Genomic DNA, 16737 nt, shown 5'->3' with positions numbered 1-16737 from the left:
CAGGCCCGCACAGCCTTCCTTTCCTTTCCGCGCCCGCTGCACCCACCTTCCAAGCACAGCGCTTTCCAGGAGGGAAGGAGCTGCTCATGGACTCTGGCACCCAGGAAGGAAGGAAGGAAGGAGTCCCCCTGCTCGCCTTGCCACCCGTCCGCTCCACTCCCAAGCCCAAGCCCAAGCCAGGGACAGCTGCTGGCCCTCTGTGCACTCGGGCGCAAGCAGGCTGCCGCTCTGAAGATCCCTCACTAAAAAAGCCATGCCGTGACTCGGATTCGAACCGAGGTTGCTGCGGCCACAGCACAGAGTACTAACCACTATACGACCACGGCCGGGACGCAAGCTCAGCCGCACCTGAGCCGTGAAGGCTCAGCTCTGCGCTCGCACAAAGGCCGCCTCCCTCACCTAGGCCGGGGGATACTTCTCAAGTCTCCCTGGGACTCTCACACTCCACACCATTCCCAAAGGAGAAGAAGACCGGAGACCGGCCTGCTGCCGCTCCGCTTTTCTCTCTCCGTCGCCACCCTCATGCTCCTCGTGCCCTCGGCCACAGTCTGCCCCTTTGTCGCTCTGCAGCGTGCGCTCCACGGGCGTGTCTTGCCGTCAGGCTACGGCAAGGGCAAGCCGGAGCCGGTGGCTTTGCAGGCTCCTTGTCTCTCTGCGGGTAAGAATCACCCTGCCGGGGCGGGAGTGCTGCTTGCCGTGCGGGGCAGGCGGCATCTCTCTGCCTCCGGGCAAAAAGGGGAGGGTGGCGCTCTCCCCGTCGGGGAATCGAACCCCGGTCTCCCGCGTGACAGGCGGGGATACTCACCCACTATACTAACGAGGAAAGGAGCAGGGCTTCTTGCTCCAGCCTGCTCTGCCGCACTACCTATGGCCTCTGCACCCCACAGCCGCCCCGAGCAACAGCCCCGCTTCCGCTTCCTCACTTGGCCTTCCAACACCCCTGGGCTGCACGCGCCCACAGCCCTCTCCTACTTCTACCACCCTTGCTCTGACCACGAGGCCTTGGGGGCGCTACTCACCTCCCCTCTTCCCACACTTGCCCTCCTCACCACCTTCTCCCTCCTCTCACAACCCTTCCTTCCTGCCCTCCCCTTTCCTCACATGCCACGCCCTCAGCCACGGCAGCCCTTGGCCTTCCAAGCGCTTCAGCTTCTCAGGCCCGCACAGCCTTCCTTTCCTTTCCGCGCCCGCTGCACCCACCTTCCAAGCACAGCGCTTTCCAGGAGGGAAGGAGCTGCTCATGGACTCTGGCACCCAGGAAGGAAGGAAGGAAGGAGTCCCCCTGCTCGCCTTCCCACCCGTCCGCTCCACTCCCAAGCCCAAGCCAGGGACAGCTGCTGGCCCTCTGTGCACTCGGGCGCAAGCAGGCTGCCGCTCTGAAGATCCCTCACTAAAAAAGCCATGCCGTGACTCGGATTCGAACCGAGGTTGCTGCGGCCACAGCACAGAGTACTAACCACTATACGACCACGGCCGGGACGCAAGCTCAGCCGCACCTGAGCCGTGAAGGCTCAGCTCTGCGCTCGCACAAAGGCCGCCTCCCTCACCTAGGCCGGGGGATACTTCTCAAGTCTCCCTGGGACTCTCACACTCCACACCATTCCCAAAGGAGAAGAAGACCGGAGACCGGCCTGCTGCCGCTCCGCTTTTCTCTCTCCGTCGCCACCCTCATGCTCCTCGTGCCCTCGGCCACAGTCTGCCCCTTTGTCGCTCTGCAGCGTGCGCTCCACGGGCGTGTCTTGCCGTCAGGCTACGGCAAGGGCAAGCCGGAGCCGGTGGCTTTGCAGGCTCCTTGTCTCTCTGCGGGTAAGAATCACCCTGCCGGGGCGGGAGTGCTGCTTGCCGTGCGGGGCAGGCGGCATCTCTCTGCCTCCGGGCAAAAAGGGGAGGGTGGCGCTCTCCCCGTCGGGGAATCGAACCCCGGTCTCCCACGTGACAGGCGGGGATACTCACCACTATACTAACGAGGAAAGGAGCAGGGCCTCTTGCTCCAGCCTGCTCTGCCTCACTACCTATGGCCTCTGCACCCCACAGCCGCCCCGAGCAACAGCCCCGCTTCCGCTTCCTCACTTGGCCTTCCAACACCCCTGGGCTGCACGCGCCCACAGCCCTCTCCTACTTCTACCACCCTTGCTCTGACCACGAGGCCTTGGGGGCGCTACTCACCTCCCCTCTTCCCACACTTGCCCTCCTCACCACCTTCTCCCTCCTCTCACAACCCTTCCTTCCTGCCCTCCCCTTTCCTCACATGCCACGCCCTCAGCCACGGCAGCCCTTGGCCTTCCAAGCGCTTCAGCTTCTCAGGCCCGCACAGCCTTCCTTTCCTTTCCGCGCCCGCTGCACCCACCTTCCAAGCACAGCGCTTTCCAGGAGGGAAGGAGCTGCTCATGGACTCTGGCACCCAGGAAGGAAGGAAGGAAGGAGTCCCCCTGCTCGCCTTGCCACCCGTCCGCTCCACTCCCAAGCCCAAGCCCAAGCCAGGGACAGCTGCTGGCCCTCTGTGCACTCGGGCGCAAGCAGGCTGCCGCTCTGAAGATCCCTCACTAAAAAAGCCATGCCGTGACTCGGATTCGAACCGAGGTTGCTGCGGCCACAGCACAGAGTACTAACCACTATACGACCACGGCCGGGACGCAAGCTCAGCCGCACCTGAGCCGTGAAGGCTCAGCTCTGCGCTCGCACAAAGGCCGCCTCCCTCACCTAGGCCGGGGGATACTTCTCAAGTCTCCCTGGGACTCTCACACTCCACACCATTCCCAAAGGAGAAGAAGACCGGAGACCGGCCTGCTGCCGCTCCGCTTTTCTCTCTCCGTCGCCACCCTCATGCTCCTCGTGCCCTCGGCCACAGTCTGCCCCTTTGTCGCTCTGCAGCGTGCGCTCCACGGGCGTGTCTTGCCGTCAGGCTACGGCAAGGGCAAGCCGGAGCCGGTGGCTTTGCAGGCTCCTTGTCTCTCTGCGGGTAAGAATCACCCTGCCGGGGCGGGAGTGCTGCTTGCCGTGCGGGGCAGGCGGCATCTCTCTGCCTCCGGGCAAAAAGGGGAGGGTGGCGCTCTCCCCGTCGGGGAATCGAACCCCGGTCTCCCGCGTGACAGGCGGGGATACTCACCACTATACTAACGAGGAAAGGAGCAGGGCCTCTTGCTCCAGCCTGCTCTGCCGCACTACCTATGGCCTCTGCACCCCACAGCCGCCCCGAGCAACAGCCCCGCTTCCGCTTCCTCACTTGGCCTTCCAACACCCCTGGGCTGCACGCGCCCACAGCCCTCTCCTACTTCTACCACCCTTGCTCTGACCACGAGGCCTTGGGGGCGCTACTCACCTCCCCTCTTCCCACACTTGCCCTCCTCACCACCTTCTCCCTCCTCTCACAACCCTTCCTTCCTGCCCTCCCCTTTCCTCACATGCCACGCCCTCAGCCACGGCAGCCCTTGGCCTTCCAAGCGCTTCAGCTTCTCAGGCCCGCACAGCCTTCCTTTCCTTTCCGCGCCCGCTGCACCCACCTTCCAAGCACAGCGCTTTCCAGGAGGGAAGGAGCTGCTCATGGACTCTGGCACCCAGGAAGGAAGGAAGGAAGGAGTCCCCCTGCTCGCCTTGCCACCCGTCCGCTCCACTCCCAAGCCCAAGCCCAAGCCAGGGACAGCTGCTGGCCCTCTGTGCACTCGGGCGCAAGCAGGCTGCCGCTCTGAAGATCCCTCACTAAAAAAGCCATGCCGTGACTCGGATTCGAACCGAGGTTGCTGCGGCCACAGCACAGAGTACTAACCACTATACGACCACGGCCGGGACGCAAGCTCAGCCGCACCTGAGCCGTGAAGGCTCAGCTCTGCGCTCGCACAAAGGCCGCCTCCCTCACCTAGGCCGGGGGATACTTCTCAAGTCTCCCTGGGACTCTCACACTCCACACCATTCCCAAAGGAGAAGAAGACCGGAGACCGGCCTGCTGCCGCTCCGCTTTTCTCTCTCCGTCGCCACCCTCATGCTCCTCGTGCCCTCGGCCACAGTCTGCCCCTTTGTCGCTCTGCAGCGTGCGCTCCACGGGCGTGTCTTGCCGTCAGGCTACGGCAAGGGCAAGCCGGAGCCGGTGGCTTTGCAGGCTCCTTGTCTCTCTGCGGGTAAGAATCACCCTGCCGGGGCGGGAGTGCTGCTTGCCGTGCGGGGCAGGCGGCATCTCTCTGCCTCCGGGCAAAAAGGGGAGGGTGGCGCTCTCCCCGTCGGGGAATCGAACCCCGGTCTCCCGCGTGACAGGCGGGGATACTCACCCACTATACTAACGAGGAAAGGAGCAGGGCTTCTTGCTCCAGCCTGCTCTGCCGCACTACCTATGGCCTCTGCACCCCACAGCCGCCCCGAGCAACAGCCCCGCTTCCGCTTCCTCACTTGGCCTTCCAACACCCCTGGGCTGCACGCGCCCACAGCCCTCTCCTACTTCTACCACCCTTGCTCTGACCACGAGGCCTTGGGGGCGCTACTCACCTCCCCTCTTCCCACACTTGCCCTCCTCACCACCTTCTCCCTCCTCTCACAACCCTTCCTTCCTGCCCTCCCCTTTCCTCACATGCCACGCCCTCAGCCACGGCAGCCCTTGGCCTTCCAAGCGCTTCAGCTTCTCAGGCCCGCACAGCCTTCCTTTCCTTTCCGCGCCCGCTGCACCCACCTTCCAAGCACAGCGCTTTCCAGGAGGGAAGGAGCTGCTCATGGACTCTGGCACCCAGGAAGGAAGGAAGGAAGGAGTCCCCCTGCTCGCCTTCCCACCCGTCCGCTCCACTCCCAAGCCCAAGCCAGGGACAGCTGCTGGCCCTCTGTGCACTCGGGCGCAAGCAGGCTGCCGCTCTGAAGATCCCTCACTAAAAAAGCCATGCCGTGACTCGGATTCGAACCGAGGTTGCTGCGGCCACAGCACAGAGTACTAACCACTATACGACCACGGCCGGGACGCAAGCTCAGCCGCACCTGAGCCGTGAAGGCTCAGCTCTGCGCTCGCACAAAGGCCGCCTCCCTCACCTAGGCCGGGGGATACTTCTCAAGTCTCCCTGGGACTCTCACACTCCACACCATTCCCAAAGGAGAAGAAGACCGGAGACCGGCCTGCTGCCGCTCCGCTTTTCTCTCTCCGTCGCCACCCTCATGCTCCTCGTGCCCTCGGCCACAGTCTGCCCCTTTGTCGCTCTGCAGCGTGCGCTCCACGGGCGTGTCTTGCCGTCAGGCTACGGCAAGGGCAAGCCGGAGCCGGTGGCTTTGCAGGCTCCTTGTCTCTCTGCGGGTAAGAATCACCCTGCCGGGGCGGGAGTGCTGCTTGCCGTGCGGGGCAGGCGGCATCTCTCTGCCTCCGGGCAAAAAGGGGAGGGTGGCGCTCTCCCCGTCGGGGAATCGAACCCCGGTCTCCCACGTGACAGGCGGGGATACTCACCACTATACTAACGAGGAAAGGAGCAGGGCCTCTTGCTCCAGCCTGCTCTGCCTCACTACCTATGGCCTCTGCACCCCACAGCCGCCCCGAGCAACAGCCCCGCTTCCGCTTCCTCACTTGGCCTTCCAACACCCCTGGGCTGCACGCGCCCACAGCCCTCTCCTACTTCTACCACCCTTGCTCTGACCACGAGGCCTTGGGGGCGCTACTCACCTCCCCTCTTCCCACACTTGCCCTCCTCACCACCTTCTCCCTCCTCTCACAACCCTTCCTTCCTGCCCTCCCCTTTCCTCACATGCCACGCCCTCAGCCACGGCAGCCCTTGGCCTTCCAAGCGCTTCAGCTTCTCAGGCCCGCACAGCCTTCCTTTCCTTTCCGCGCCCGCTGCACCCACCTTCCAAGCACAGCGCTTTCCAGGAGGGAAGGAGCTGCTCATGGACTCTGGCACCCAGGAAGGAAGGAAGGAAGGAGTCCCCCTGCTCGCCTTGCCACCCGTCCGCTCCACTCCCAAGCCCAAGCCCAAGCCAGGGACAGCTGCTGGCCCTCTGTGCACTCGGGCGCAAGCAGGCTGCCGCTCTGAAGATCCCTCACTAAAAAAGCCATGCCGTGACTCGGATTCGAACCGAGGTTGCTGCGGCCACAGCACAGAGTACTAACCACTATACGACCACGGCCGGGACGCAAGCTCAGCCGCACCTGAGCCGTGAAGGCTCAGCTCTGCGCTCGCACAAAGGCCGCCTCCCTCACCTAGGCCGGGGGATACTTCTCAAGTCTCCCTGGGACTCTCACACTCCACACCATTCCCAAAGGAGAAGAAGACCGGAGACCGGCCTGCTGCCGCTCCGCTTTTCTCTCTCCGTCGCCACCCTCATGCTCCTCGTGCCCTCGGCCACAGTCTGCCCCTTTGTCGCTCTGCAGCGTGCGCTCCACGGGCGTGTCTTGCCGTCAGGCTACGGCAAGGGCAAGCCGGAGCCGGTGGCTTTGCAGGCTCCTTGTCTCTCTGCGGGTAAGAATCACCCTGCCGGGGCGGGAGTGCTGCTTGCCGTGCGGGGCAGGCGGCATCTCTCTGCCTCCGGGCAAAAAGGGGAGGGTGGCGCTCTCCCCGTCGGGGAATCGAACCCCGGTCTCCCGCGTGACAGGCGGGGATACTCACCACTATACTAACGAGGAAAGGAGCAGGGCCTCTTGCTCCAGCCTGCTCTGCCGCACTACCTATGGCCTCTGCACCCCACAGCCGCCCCGAGCAACAGCCCCGCTTCCGCTTCCTCACTTGGCCTTCCAACACCCCTGGGCTGCACGCGCCCACAGCCCTCTCCTACTTCTACCACCCTTGCTCTGACCACGAGGCCTTGGGGGCGCTACTCACCTCCCCTCTTCCCACACTTGCCCTCCTCACCACCTTCTCCCTCCTCTCACAACCCTTCCTTCCTGCCCTCCCCTTTCCTCACATGCCACGCCCTCAGCCACGGCAGCCCTTGGCCTTCCAAGCGCTTCAGCTTCTCAGGCCCGCACAGCCTTCCTTTCCTTTCCGCGCCCGCTGCACCCACCTTCCAAGCACAGCGCTTTCCAGGAGGGAAGGAGCTGCTCATGGACTCTGGCACCCAGGAAGGAAGGAAGGAAGGAGTCCCCCTGCTCGCCTTGCCACCCGTCCGCTCCACTCCCAAGCCCAAGCCCAAGCCAGGGACAGCTGCTGGCCCTCTGTGCACTCGGGCGCAAGCAGGCTGCCGCTCTGAAGATCCCTCACTAAAAAAGCCATGCCGTGACTCGGATTCGAACCGAGGTTGCTGCGGCCACAGCACAGAGTACTAACCACTATACGACCACGGCCGGGACGCAAGCTCAGCCGCACCTGAGCCGTGAAGGCTCAGCTCTGCGCTCGCACAAAGGCCGCCTCCCTCACCTAGGCCGGGGGATACTTCTCAAGTCTCCCTGGGACTCTCACACTCCACACCATTCCCAAAGGAGAAGAAGACCGGAGACCGGCCTGCTGCCGCTCCGCTTTTCTCTCTCCGTCGCCACCCTCATGCTCCTCGTGCCCTCGGCCACAGTCTGCCCCTTTGTCGCTCTGCAGCGTGCGCTCCACGGGCGTGTCTTGCCGTCAGGCTACGGCAAGGGCAAGCCGGAGCCGGTGGCTTTGCAGGCTCCTTGTCTCTCTGCGGGTAAGAATCACCCTGCCGGGGCGGGAGTGCTGCTTGCCGTGCGGGGCAGGCGGCATCTCTCTGCCTCCGGGCAAAAAGGGGAGGGTGGCGCTCTCCCCGTCGGGGAATCGAACCCCGGTCTCCCGCGTGACAGGCGGGGATACTCACCCACTATACTAACGAGGAAAGGAGCAGGGCTTCTTGCTCCAGCCTGCTCTGCCGCACTACCTATGGCCTCTGCACCCCACAGCCGCCCCGAGCAACAGCCCCGCTTCCGCTTCCTCACTTGGCCTTCCAACACCCCTGGGCTGCACGCGCCCACAGCCCTCTCCTACTTCTACCACCCTTGCTCTGACCACGAGGCCTTGGGGGCGCTACTCACCTCCCCTCTTCCCACACTTGCCCTCCTCACCACCTTCTCCCTCCTCTCACAACCCTTCCTTCCTGCCCTCCCCTTTCCTCACATGCCACGCCCTCAGCCACGGCAGCCCTTGGCCTTCCAAGCGCTTCAGCTTCTCAGGCCCGCACAGCCTTCCTTTCCTTTCCGCGCCCGCTGCACCCACCTTCCAAGCACAGCGCTTTCCAGGAGGGAAGGAGCTGCTCATGGACTCTGGCACCCAGGAAGGAAGGAAGGAAGGAGTCCCCCTGCTCGCCTTGCCACCCGTCCGCTCCACTCCCAAGCCCAAGCCCAAGCCAGGGACAGCTGCTGGCCCTCTGTGCACTCGGGCGCAAGCAGGCTGCCGCTCTGAAGATCCCTCACTAAAAAAGCCATGCCGTGACTCGGATTCGAACCGAGGTTGCTGCGGCCACAGCACAGAGTACTAACCACTATACGACCACGGCCGGGACGCAAGCTCAGCCGCACCTGAGCCGTGAAGGCTCAGCTCTGCGCTCGCACAAAGGCCGCCTCCCTCACCTAGGCCGGGGGATACTTCTCAAGTCTCCCTGGGACTCTCACACTCCACACCATTCCCAAAGGAGAAGAAGACCGGAGACCGGCCTGCTGCCGCTCCGCTTTTCTCTCTCCGTCGCCACCCTCATGCTCCTCGTGCCCTCGGCCACAGTCTGCCCCTTTGTCGCTCTGCAGCGTGCGCTCCACGGGCGTGTCTTGCCGTCAGGCTACGGCAAGGGCAAGCCGGAGCCGGTGGCTTTGCAGGCTCCTTGTCTCTCTGCGGGTAAGAATCACCCTGCCGGGGCGGGAGTGCTGCTTGCCGTGCGGGGCAGGCGGCATCTCTCTGCCTCCGGGCAAAAAGGGGAGGGTGGCGCTCTCCCCGTCGGGGAATCGAACCCCGGTCTCCCGCGTGACAGGCGGGGATACTCACCACTATACTAACGAGGAAAGGAGCAGGGCCTCTTGCTCCAGCCTGCTCTGCCGCACTACCTATGGCCTCTGCACCCCACAGCCGCCCCGAGCAACAGCCCCGCTTCCGCTTCCTCACTTGGCCTTCCAACACCCCTGGGCTGCACGCGCCCACAGCCCTCTCCTACTTCTACCACCCTTGCTCTGACCACGAGGCCTTGGGGGCGCTACTCACCTCCCCTCTTCCCACACTTGCCCTCCTCACCACCTTCTCCCTCCTCTCACAACCCTTCCTTCCTGCCCTCCCCTTTCCTCACATGCCACGCCCTCAGCCACGGCAGCCCTTGGCCTTCCAAGCGCTTCAGCTTCTCAGGCCCGCACAGCCTTCCTTTCCTTTCCGCGCCCGCTGCACCCACCTTCCAAGCACAGCGCTTTCCAGGAGGGAAGGAGCTGCTCATGGACTCTGGCACCCAGGAAGGAAGGAAGGAAGGAGTCCCCCTGCTCGCCTTGCCACCCGTCCGCTCCACTCCCAAGCCCAAGCCCAAGCCAGGGACAGCTGCTGGCCCTCTGTGCACTCGGGCGCAAGCAGGCTGCCGCTCTGAAGATCCCTCACTAAAAAAGCCATGCCGTGACTCGGATTCGAACCGAGGTTGCTGCGGCCACAGCACAGAGTACTAACCACTATACGACCACGGCCGGGACGCAAGCTCAGCCGCACCTGAGCCGTGAAGGCTCAGCTCTGCGCTCGCACAAAGGCCGCCTCCCTCACCTAGGCCGGGGGATACTTCTCAAGTCTCCCTGGGACTCTCACACTCCACACCATTCCCAAAGGAGAAGAAGACCGGAGACCGGCCTGCTGCCGCTCCGCTTTTCTCTCTCCGTCGCCACCCTCATGCTCCTCGTGCCCTCGGCCACAGTCTGCCCCTTTGTCGCTCTGCAGCGTGCGCTCCACGGGCGTGTCTTGCCGTCAGGCTACGGCAAGGGCAAGCCGGAGCCGGTGGCTTTGCAGGCTCCTTGTCTCTCTGCGGGTAAGAATCACCCTGCCGGGGCGGGAGTGCTGCTTGCCGTGCGGGGCAGGCGGCATCTCTCTGCCTCCGGGCAAAAAGGGGAGGGTGGCGCTCTCCCCGTCGGGGAATCGAACCCCGGTCTCCCGCGTGACAGGCGGGGATACTCACCACTATACTAACGAGGAAAGGAGCAGGGCCTCTTGCTCCAGCCTGCTCTGCCGCACTACCTATGGCCTCTGCACCCCACAGCCGCCCCGAGCAACAGCCCCGCTTCCGCTTCCTCACTTGGCCTTCCAACACCCCTGGGCTGCACGCGCCCACAGCCCTCTCCTACTTCTACCACCCTTGCTCTGACCACGAGGCCTTGGGGGCGCTACTCACCTCCCCTCTTCCCACACTTGCCCTCCTCACCACCTTCTCCCTCCTCTCACAACCCTTCCTTCCTGCCCTCCCCTTTCCTCACATGCCACGCCCTCAGCCACGGCAGCCCTTGGCCTTCCAAGCGCTTCAGCTTCTCAGGCCCGCACAGCCTTCCTTTCCTTTCCGCGCCCGCTGCACCCACCTTCCAAGCACAGCGCTTTCCAGGAGGGAAGGAGCTGCTCATGGACTCTGGCACCCAGGAAGGAAGGAAGGAAGGAGTCCCCCTGCTCGCCTTGCCACCCGTCCGCTCCACTCCCAAGCCCAAGCCCAAGCCAGGGACAGCTGCTGGCCCTCTGTGCACTCGGGCGCAAGCAGGCTGCCGCTCTGAAGATCCCTCACTAAAAAAGCCATGCCGTGACTCGGATTCGAACCGAGGTTGCTGCGGCCACAGCACAGAGTACTAACCACTATACGACCACGGCCGGGACGCAAGCTCAGCCGCACCTGAGCCGTGAAGGCTCAGCTCTGCGCTCGCACAAAGGCCGCCTCCCTCACCTAGGCCGGGGGATACTTCTCAAGTCTCCCTGGGACTCTCACACTCCACACCATTCCCAAAGGAGAAGAAGACCGGAGACCGGCCTGCTGCCGCTCCGCTTTTCTCTCTCCGTCGCCACCCTCATGCTCCTCGTGCCCTCGGCCACAGTCTGCCCCTTTGTCGCTCTGCAGCGTGCGCTCCACGGGCGTGTCTTGCCGTCAGGCTACGGCAAGGGCAAGCCGGAGCCGGTGGCTTTGCAGGCTCCTTGTCTCTCTGCGGGTAAGAATCACCCTGCCGGGGCGGGAGTGCTGCTTGCCGTGCGGGGCAGGCGGCATCTCTCTGCCTCCGGGCAAAAAGGGGAGGGTGGCGCTCTCCCCGTCGGGGAATCGAACCCCGGTCTCCCACGTGACAGGCGGGGATACTCACCACTATACTAACGAGGAAAGGAGCAGGGCCTCTTGCTCCAGCCTGCTCTGCCGCACTACCTATGGCCTCTGCACCCCACAGCCGCCCCGAGCAACAGCCCCGCTTCCGCTTCCTCACTTGGCCTTCCAACACCCCTGGGCTGCACGCGCCCACAGCCCTCTCCTACTTCTACCACCCTTGCTCTGACCACGAGGCCTTGGGGGCGCTACTCACCTCCCCTCTTCCCACACTTGCCCTCCTCACCACCTTCTCCCTCCTCTCACAACCCTTCCTTCCTGCCCTCCCCTTTCCTCACATGCCACGCCCTCAGCCACGGCAGCCCTTGGCCTTCCAAGCGCTTCAGCTTCTCAGGCCCGCACAGCCTTCCTTTCCTTTCCGCGCCCGCTGCACCCACCTTCCAAGCACAGCGCTTTCCAGGAGGGAAGGAGCTGCTCATGGACTCTGGCACCCGGGAAGGAAGGAAGGAGTCCCCCTGCTCGCCTTGCCACCCGTCCGCTCCACTCCCAAACCCAAGCCCAAGCCAGGGACAGCTGCTGGCCCTCTGTGCACTCGGGCCCAAGCAGGCTGCCGCTCTGAAGATCCCTCACTAAAAAAGCCATGCCGTGACTCGGATTCGAACCGAGGTTGCTGCGGCCACAGCACAGAGTACTAACCACTATACGACCACGGCCGGGACGCAAGCTCAGCCGCACCTGAGCCGTGAAGGCTCAGCTCTGCGCTCGCACAAAGGCCGCCTCCCTCACCTAGGCCGGGGGATACTTCTCAAGTCTCCCTGGGACTCTCACACTCCACACCATTCCCAAAGGAGAAGAAGACCGGAGACCGGCCTGCTGCCGCTCCGCTTTTCTCTCTCCGTCGCCACCCTCATGCTCCTCGTGCCCTCGGCCACAGTCTGCCCCTTTGTCGCTCTGCAGCGTGCGCTCCACGGGCGTGTCTTGCCGTCAGGCTACGGCAAGGGCAAGCCGGAGCCGGTGGCTTTGCAGGCTCCTTGTCTCTCTGCGGGTAAGAATCACCCTGCCGGGGCGGGAGTGCTGCTTGCCGTGCGGGGCAGGCGGCATCTCTCTGCCTCCGGGCAAAAAGGGGAGGGTGGCGCTCTCCCCGTCGGGGAATCGAACCCCGGTCTCCCGCGTGACAGGCGGGGATACTCACCACTATACTAACGAGGAAAGGAGCAGGGCCTCTTGCTCCAGCCTGCTCTGCCGCACTACCTATGGCCTCTGCACCCCACAGCCGCCCCGAGCAACAGCCCCGCTTCCGCTTCCTCACTTGGCCTTCCAACACCCCTGGGCTGCACGCGCCCACAGCCCTCTCCTACTTCTACCACCCTTGCTCTGACCACGAGGCCTTGGGGGCGCTACTCACCTCCCCTCTTCCCACACTTGCCCTCCTCACCACCTTCTCCCTCCTCTCACAACCCTTCCTTCCTGCCCTCCCCTTTCCTCACATGCCACGCCCTCAGCCACGGCAGCCCTTGGCCTTCCAAGCGCTTCAGCTTCTCAGGCCCGCACAGCCTTCCTTTCCTTTCCGCGCCCGCTGCACCCACCTTCCAAGCACAGCGCTTTCCAGGAGGGAAGGAGCTGCTCATGGACTCTGGCACCCAGGAAGGAAGGAAGGAAGGAGTCCCCCTGCTCGCCTTGCCACCCGTCCGCTCCACTCCCAAGCCCAAGCCCAAGCCAGGGACAGCTGCTGGCCCTCTGTGCACTCGGGCGCAAGCAGGCTGCCGCTCTGAAGATCCCTCACTAAAAAAGCCATGCCGTGACTCGGATTCGAACCGAGGTTGCTGCGGCCACAGCACAGAGTACTAACCACTATACGACCACGGCCGGGACGCAAGCTCAGCCGCACCTGAGCCGTGAAGGCTCAGCTCTGCGCTCGCACAAAGGCCGCCTCCCTCACCTAGGCCGGGGGATACTTCTCAAGTCTCCCTGGGACTCTCACACTCCACACCATTCCCAAAGGAGAAGAAGACCGGAGACCGGCCTGCTGCCGCTCCGCTTTTCTCTCTCCGTCGCCACCCTCATGCTCCTCGTGCCCTCGGCCACAGTCTGCCCCTTTGTCGCTCTGCAGCGTGCGCTCCACGGGCGTGTCTTGCCGTCAGGCTACGGCAAGGGCAAGCCGGAGCCGGTGGCTTTGCAGGCTCCTTGTCTCTCTGCGGGTAAGAATCACCCTGCCGGGGCGGGAGTGCTGCTTGCCGTGCGGGGCAGGCGGCATCTCTCTGCCTCCGGGCAAAAAGGGGAGGGTGGCGCTCTCCCCGTCGGGGAATCGAACCCCGGTCTCCCGCGTGACAGGCGGGGATACTCACCACTATACTAACGAGGAAAGGAGCAGGGCCTCTTGCTCCAGCCTGCTCTGCCGCACTACCTATGGCCTCTGCACCCCACAGCCGCCCCGAGCAACAGCCCCGCTTCTGCTTCCTCACTTGGCCTTCCAACACCCCTGGGCTGCACGCGCCCACAGCCCTCTCCTACTTCTACCACCCTTGCTCTGACCACGAGGCCTTGGGGGCGCTACTCACCTCCCCTCTTCCCACACTTGCCCTCCTCACCACCTTCTCCCTCCTCTCACAACCCTTCCTTCCTGCCCTCCCCTTTCCTCACATGCCACGCCCTCAGCCACGGCAGCCCTTGGCCTTCCAAGCGCTTCAGCTTCTCAGGCCCGCACAGCCTTCCTTTCCTTTCCGCGCCCGCTGCACCCACCTTCCAAGCACAGCGCTTTCCAGGAGGGAAGGAGCTGCTCATGGACTCTGGCACCCAGGAAGGAAGGAAGGAAGGAGTCCCCCTGCTCGCCTTGCCACCCGTCCGCTCCACTCCCAAGCCCAAGCCCAAGCCAGGGACAGCTGCTGGCCCTCTGTGCACTCGGGCGCAAGCAGGCTGCCGCTCTGAAGATCCCTCACTAAAAAAGCCATGCCGTGACTCGGATTCGAACCGAGGTTGCTGCGGCCACAGCACAGAGTACTAACCACTATACGACCACGGCCGGGACGCAAGCTCAGCCGCACCTGAGCCGTGAAGGCTCAGCTCTGCGCTCGCACAAAGGCCGCCTCCCTCACCTAGGCCGGGGGATACTTCTCAAGTCTCCCTGGGACTCTCACACTCCACACCATTCCCAAAGGAGAAGAAGACCGGAGACCGGCCTGCTGCCGCTCCGCTTTTCTCTCTCCGTCGCCACCCTCATGCTCCTCGTGCCCTCGGCCACAGTCTGCCCCTTTGTCGCTCTGCAGCGTGCGCTCCACGGGCGTGTCTTGCCGTCAGGCTACGGCAAGGGCAAGCCGGAGCCGGTGGCTTTGCAGGCTCCTTGTCTCTCTGCGGGTAAGAATCACCCTGCCGGGGCGGGAGTGCTGCTTGCCGTGCGGGGCAGGCGGCATCTCTCTGCCTCCGGGCAAAAAGGGGAGGGTGGCGCTCTCCCCGTCGGGGAATCGAACCCCGGTCTCCCGCGTGACAGGCGGGGATACTCACCACTATACTAACGAGGAAAGGAGCAGGGCCTCTTGCTCCAGCCTGCTCTGCCGCACTACCTATGGCCTCTGCACCCCACAGCCGCCCCGAGCAACAGCCCCGCTTCCGCTTCCTCACTTGGCCTTCCAACACCCCTGGGCTGCACGCGCCCACAGCCCTCTCCTACTTCTACCACCCTTGCTCTGACCACGAGGCCTTGGGGGCGCTACTCACCTCCCCTCTTCCCACACTTGCCCTCCTCACCACCTTCTCCCTCCTCTCACAACCCTTCCTTCCTGCCCTCCCCTTTCCTCACATGCCACGCCCTCAGCCACGGCAGCCCTTGGCCTTCCAAGCGCTTCAGCTTCTCAGGCCCGCACAGCCTTCCTTTCCTTTCCGCGCCCGCTGCACCCACCTTCCAAGCACAGCGCTTTCCAGGAGGGAAGGAGCTGCTCATGGACTCTGGCACCCAGGAAGGAAGGAAGGAAGGAGTCCCCCTGCTCGCCTTGCCACCCGTCCGCTCCACTCCCAAGCCCAAGCCCAAGCCAGGGACAGCTGCTGGCCCTCTGTGCACTCGGGCGCAAGCAGGCTGCCGCTCTGAAGATCCCTCACTAAAAAAGCCATGCCGTGACTCGGATTCGAACCGAGGTTGCTGCGGCCACAGCACAGAGTACTAACCACTATACGACCACGGCCGGGACGCAAGCTCAGCCGCACCTGAGCCGTGAAGGCTCAGCTCTGCGCTCGCACAAAGGCCGCCTCCCTCACCTAGGCCGGGGGATACTTCTCAAGTCTCCCTGGGACTCTCACACTCCACACCATTCCCAAAGGAGAAGAAGACCGGAGACCGGCCTGCTGCCGCTCCGCTTTTCTCTCTCCGTCGCCACCCTCATGCTCCTCGTGCCCTCGGCCACAGTCTGCCCCTTTGTCGCTCTGCAGCGTGCGCTCCACGGGCGTGTCTTGCCGTCAGGCTACGGCAAGGGCAAGCCGGAGCCGGTGGCTTTGCAGGCTCCTTGTCTCTCTGCGGGTAAGAATCACCCTGCCGGGGCGGGAGTGCTGCTTGCCGTGCGGGGCAGGCGGCATCTCTCTGCCTCCGGGCAAAAAGGGGAGGGTGGCGCTCTCCCCGTCGGGGAATCGAACCCCGGTCTCCCGCGTGACAGGCGGGGATACTCACCACTATACTAACGAGGAAAGGAGCAGGGCCTCTTGCTCCAGCCTGCTCTGCCGCACTACCTATGGCCTCTGCACCCCACAGCCGCCCCGAGCAACAGCCCCGCTTCCGCTTCCTCACTTGGCCTTCCAACACCCCTGGGCTGCACGCGCCCACAGCCCTCTCCTACTTCTACCACCCTTGCTCTGACCACGAGGCCTTGGGGGCGCTACTCACCTCCCCTCTTCCCACACTTGCCCTCCTCACCACCTTCTCCCTCCTCTCACAACCCTTCCTTCCTGCCCTCCCCTTTCCTCACATGCCACGCCCTCAGCCACGGCAGCCCTTGGCCTTCCAAGCGCTTCAGCTTCTCAGGCCCGCACAGCCTTCCTTTCCTTTCCGCGCCCGCTGCACCCACCTTCCAAGCACAGCGCTTTCCAGGAGGGAAGGAGCTGCTCATGGACTCTGGCACCCAGGAAGGAAGGAAGGAAGGAGTCCCCCTGCTCGCCTTCCCACCCGTCCGCTCCACTCCCAAGCCCAAGCCCAAGCCAGGGACAGCTGCTGGCCCTCTGTGCACTCGGGCGCAAGCAGGCTGCCGCTCTGAAGATCCCTCACTAAAAAAGCCATGCCGTGACTCGGATTCGAACCGAGGTTGCTGCGGCCACAGCACAGAGTACTAACCACTATACGACCACGGCCGGGACGCAAGCTCAGCCGCACCTGAGCCGTGAAGGCTCAGCTCTGCGCTCGCACAAAGGCCGCCTCCCTCACCTAGGCCGGGGGATACTTCTCAAGTCTCCCTGGGACTCTCACACTCCACACCATTCCCAAAGGAGAAGAAGACCGGAGACCGGCCTGCTGCCGCTCCGCTTTTCTCTCTCCGTCGCCACCCTCATGCTCCTCGTGCCCTCGGCCACAGTCTGCCCCTTTGTCGCTCTGCAGCGTGCGCTCCACGGGCGTGTCTTGCCGTCAGGCTACGG

General features: G+C 64.2%; 23 non-coding genes across 23 annotated transcripts; all 23 read right to left on the bottom strand.

Moving 5' to 3' along the window:
- Positions 1 to 254: 254 nt before the first annotated feature.
- On the bottom strand, positions 255 to 326 carry TRNAH-GUG (transfer RNA histidin (anticodon GUG)). The gene has a single exon. It is a non-coding gene; the product is annotated as a tRNA-His (tRNA).
- Positions 327 to 1402: 1076 nt separating this feature from the next.
- Positions 1403 to 1474, bottom strand: TRNAH-GUG (transfer RNA histidin (anticodon GUG)). The gene has a single exon. It is a non-coding gene; the product is annotated as a tRNA-His (tRNA).
- Positions 1475 to 2555: 1081 nt separating this feature from the next.
- TRNAH-GUG (transfer RNA histidin (anticodon GUG)) lies at positions 2556 to 2627 on the bottom strand. Its single transcript has one exon. It is a non-coding gene; the product is annotated as a tRNA-His (tRNA).
- Positions 2628 to 3051: 424 nt separating this feature from the next.
- TRNAD-GUC (transfer RNA aspartic acid (anticodon GUC)) lies at positions 3052 to 3123 on the bottom strand. Its single transcript has one exon. It is a non-coding gene; the product is annotated as a tRNA-Asp (tRNA).
- Positions 3124 to 3708: 585 nt separating this feature from the next.
- Positions 3709 to 3780, bottom strand: TRNAH-GUG (transfer RNA histidin (anticodon GUG)). Its single transcript has one exon. It is a non-coding gene; the product is annotated as a tRNA-His (tRNA).
- Positions 3781 to 4856: 1076 nt separating this feature from the next.
- TRNAH-GUG (transfer RNA histidin (anticodon GUG)) lies at positions 4857 to 4928 on the bottom strand. Its single transcript has one exon. It is a non-coding gene; the product is annotated as a tRNA-His (tRNA).
- A 1081-nt stretch (positions 4929 to 6009) lies between these two features.
- On the bottom strand, positions 6010 to 6081 carry TRNAH-GUG (transfer RNA histidin (anticodon GUG)). Its single transcript has one exon. It is a non-coding gene; the product is annotated as a tRNA-His (tRNA).
- A 424-nt stretch (positions 6082 to 6505) lies between these two features.
- On the bottom strand, positions 6506 to 6577 carry TRNAD-GUC (transfer RNA aspartic acid (anticodon GUC)). Its single transcript has one exon. It is a non-coding gene; the product is annotated as a tRNA-Asp (tRNA).
- Positions 6578 to 7162: 585 nt separating this feature from the next.
- Positions 7163 to 7234, bottom strand: TRNAH-GUG (transfer RNA histidin (anticodon GUG)). Its single transcript has one exon. It is a non-coding gene; the product is annotated as a tRNA-His (tRNA).
- A 1082-nt stretch (positions 7235 to 8316) lies between these two features.
- Positions 8317 to 8388, bottom strand: TRNAH-GUG (transfer RNA histidin (anticodon GUG)). The gene has a single exon. It is a non-coding gene; the product is annotated as a tRNA-His (tRNA).
- A 424-nt stretch (positions 8389 to 8812) lies between these two features.
- On the bottom strand, positions 8813 to 8884 carry TRNAD-GUC (transfer RNA aspartic acid (anticodon GUC)). The gene has a single exon. It is a non-coding gene; the product is annotated as a tRNA-Asp (tRNA).
- A 585-nt stretch (positions 8885 to 9469) lies between these two features.
- On the bottom strand, positions 9470 to 9541 carry TRNAH-GUG (transfer RNA histidin (anticodon GUG)). The gene has a single exon. It is a non-coding gene; the product is annotated as a tRNA-His (tRNA).
- A 424-nt stretch (positions 9542 to 9965) lies between these two features.
- TRNAD-GUC (transfer RNA aspartic acid (anticodon GUC)) lies at positions 9966 to 10037 on the bottom strand. Its single transcript has one exon. It is a non-coding gene; the product is annotated as a tRNA-Asp (tRNA).
- Positions 10038 to 10622: 585 nt separating this feature from the next.
- Positions 10623 to 10694, bottom strand: TRNAH-GUG (transfer RNA histidin (anticodon GUG)). Its single transcript has one exon. It is a non-coding gene; the product is annotated as a tRNA-His (tRNA).
- Positions 10695 to 11771: 1077 nt separating this feature from the next.
- TRNAH-GUG (transfer RNA histidin (anticodon GUG)) lies at positions 11772 to 11843 on the bottom strand. The gene has a single exon. It is a non-coding gene; the product is annotated as a tRNA-His (tRNA).
- Positions 11844 to 12267: 424 nt separating this feature from the next.
- Positions 12268 to 12339, bottom strand: TRNAD-GUC (transfer RNA aspartic acid (anticodon GUC)). Its single transcript has one exon. It is a non-coding gene; the product is annotated as a tRNA-Asp (tRNA).
- Positions 12340 to 12924: 585 nt separating this feature from the next.
- Positions 12925 to 12996, bottom strand: TRNAH-GUG (transfer RNA histidin (anticodon GUG)). Its single transcript has one exon. It is a non-coding gene; the product is annotated as a tRNA-His (tRNA).
- Positions 12997 to 13420: 424 nt separating this feature from the next.
- TRNAD-GUC (transfer RNA aspartic acid (anticodon GUC)) lies at positions 13421 to 13492 on the bottom strand. Its single transcript has one exon. It is a non-coding gene; the product is annotated as a tRNA-Asp (tRNA).
- A 585-nt stretch (positions 13493 to 14077) lies between these two features.
- TRNAH-GUG (transfer RNA histidin (anticodon GUG)) lies at positions 14078 to 14149 on the bottom strand. The gene has a single exon. It is a non-coding gene; the product is annotated as a tRNA-His (tRNA).
- Positions 14150 to 14573: 424 nt separating this feature from the next.
- TRNAD-GUC (transfer RNA aspartic acid (anticodon GUC)) lies at positions 14574 to 14645 on the bottom strand. The gene has a single exon. It is a non-coding gene; the product is annotated as a tRNA-Asp (tRNA).
- Positions 14646 to 15230: 585 nt separating this feature from the next.
- Positions 15231 to 15302, bottom strand: TRNAH-GUG (transfer RNA histidin (anticodon GUG)). Its single transcript has one exon. It is a non-coding gene; the product is annotated as a tRNA-His (tRNA).
- A 424-nt stretch (positions 15303 to 15726) lies between these two features.
- TRNAD-GUC (transfer RNA aspartic acid (anticodon GUC)) lies at positions 15727 to 15798 on the bottom strand. Its single transcript has one exon. It is a non-coding gene; the product is annotated as a tRNA-Asp (tRNA).
- Positions 15799 to 16383: 585 nt separating this feature from the next.
- TRNAH-GUG (transfer RNA histidin (anticodon GUG)) lies at positions 16384 to 16455 on the bottom strand. Its single transcript has one exon. It is a non-coding gene; the product is annotated as a tRNA-His (tRNA).
- Between the last annotated feature and the right edge of the window lie 282 nt (positions 16456 to 16737).

Source organism: Pelodiscus sinensis, chromosome 26, assembly GCF_052426305.1.
Source record: "Pelodiscus sinensis isolate ZL-2025 chromosome 26, ASM5242630v1, whole genome shotgun sequence".
Lineage (NCBI taxonomy): Eukaryota > Metazoa > Chordata > Testudines > Trionychidae > Pelodiscus > Pelodiscus sinensis.
This window is presented reverse-complemented; position numbering and strand designations above follow the sequence as displayed.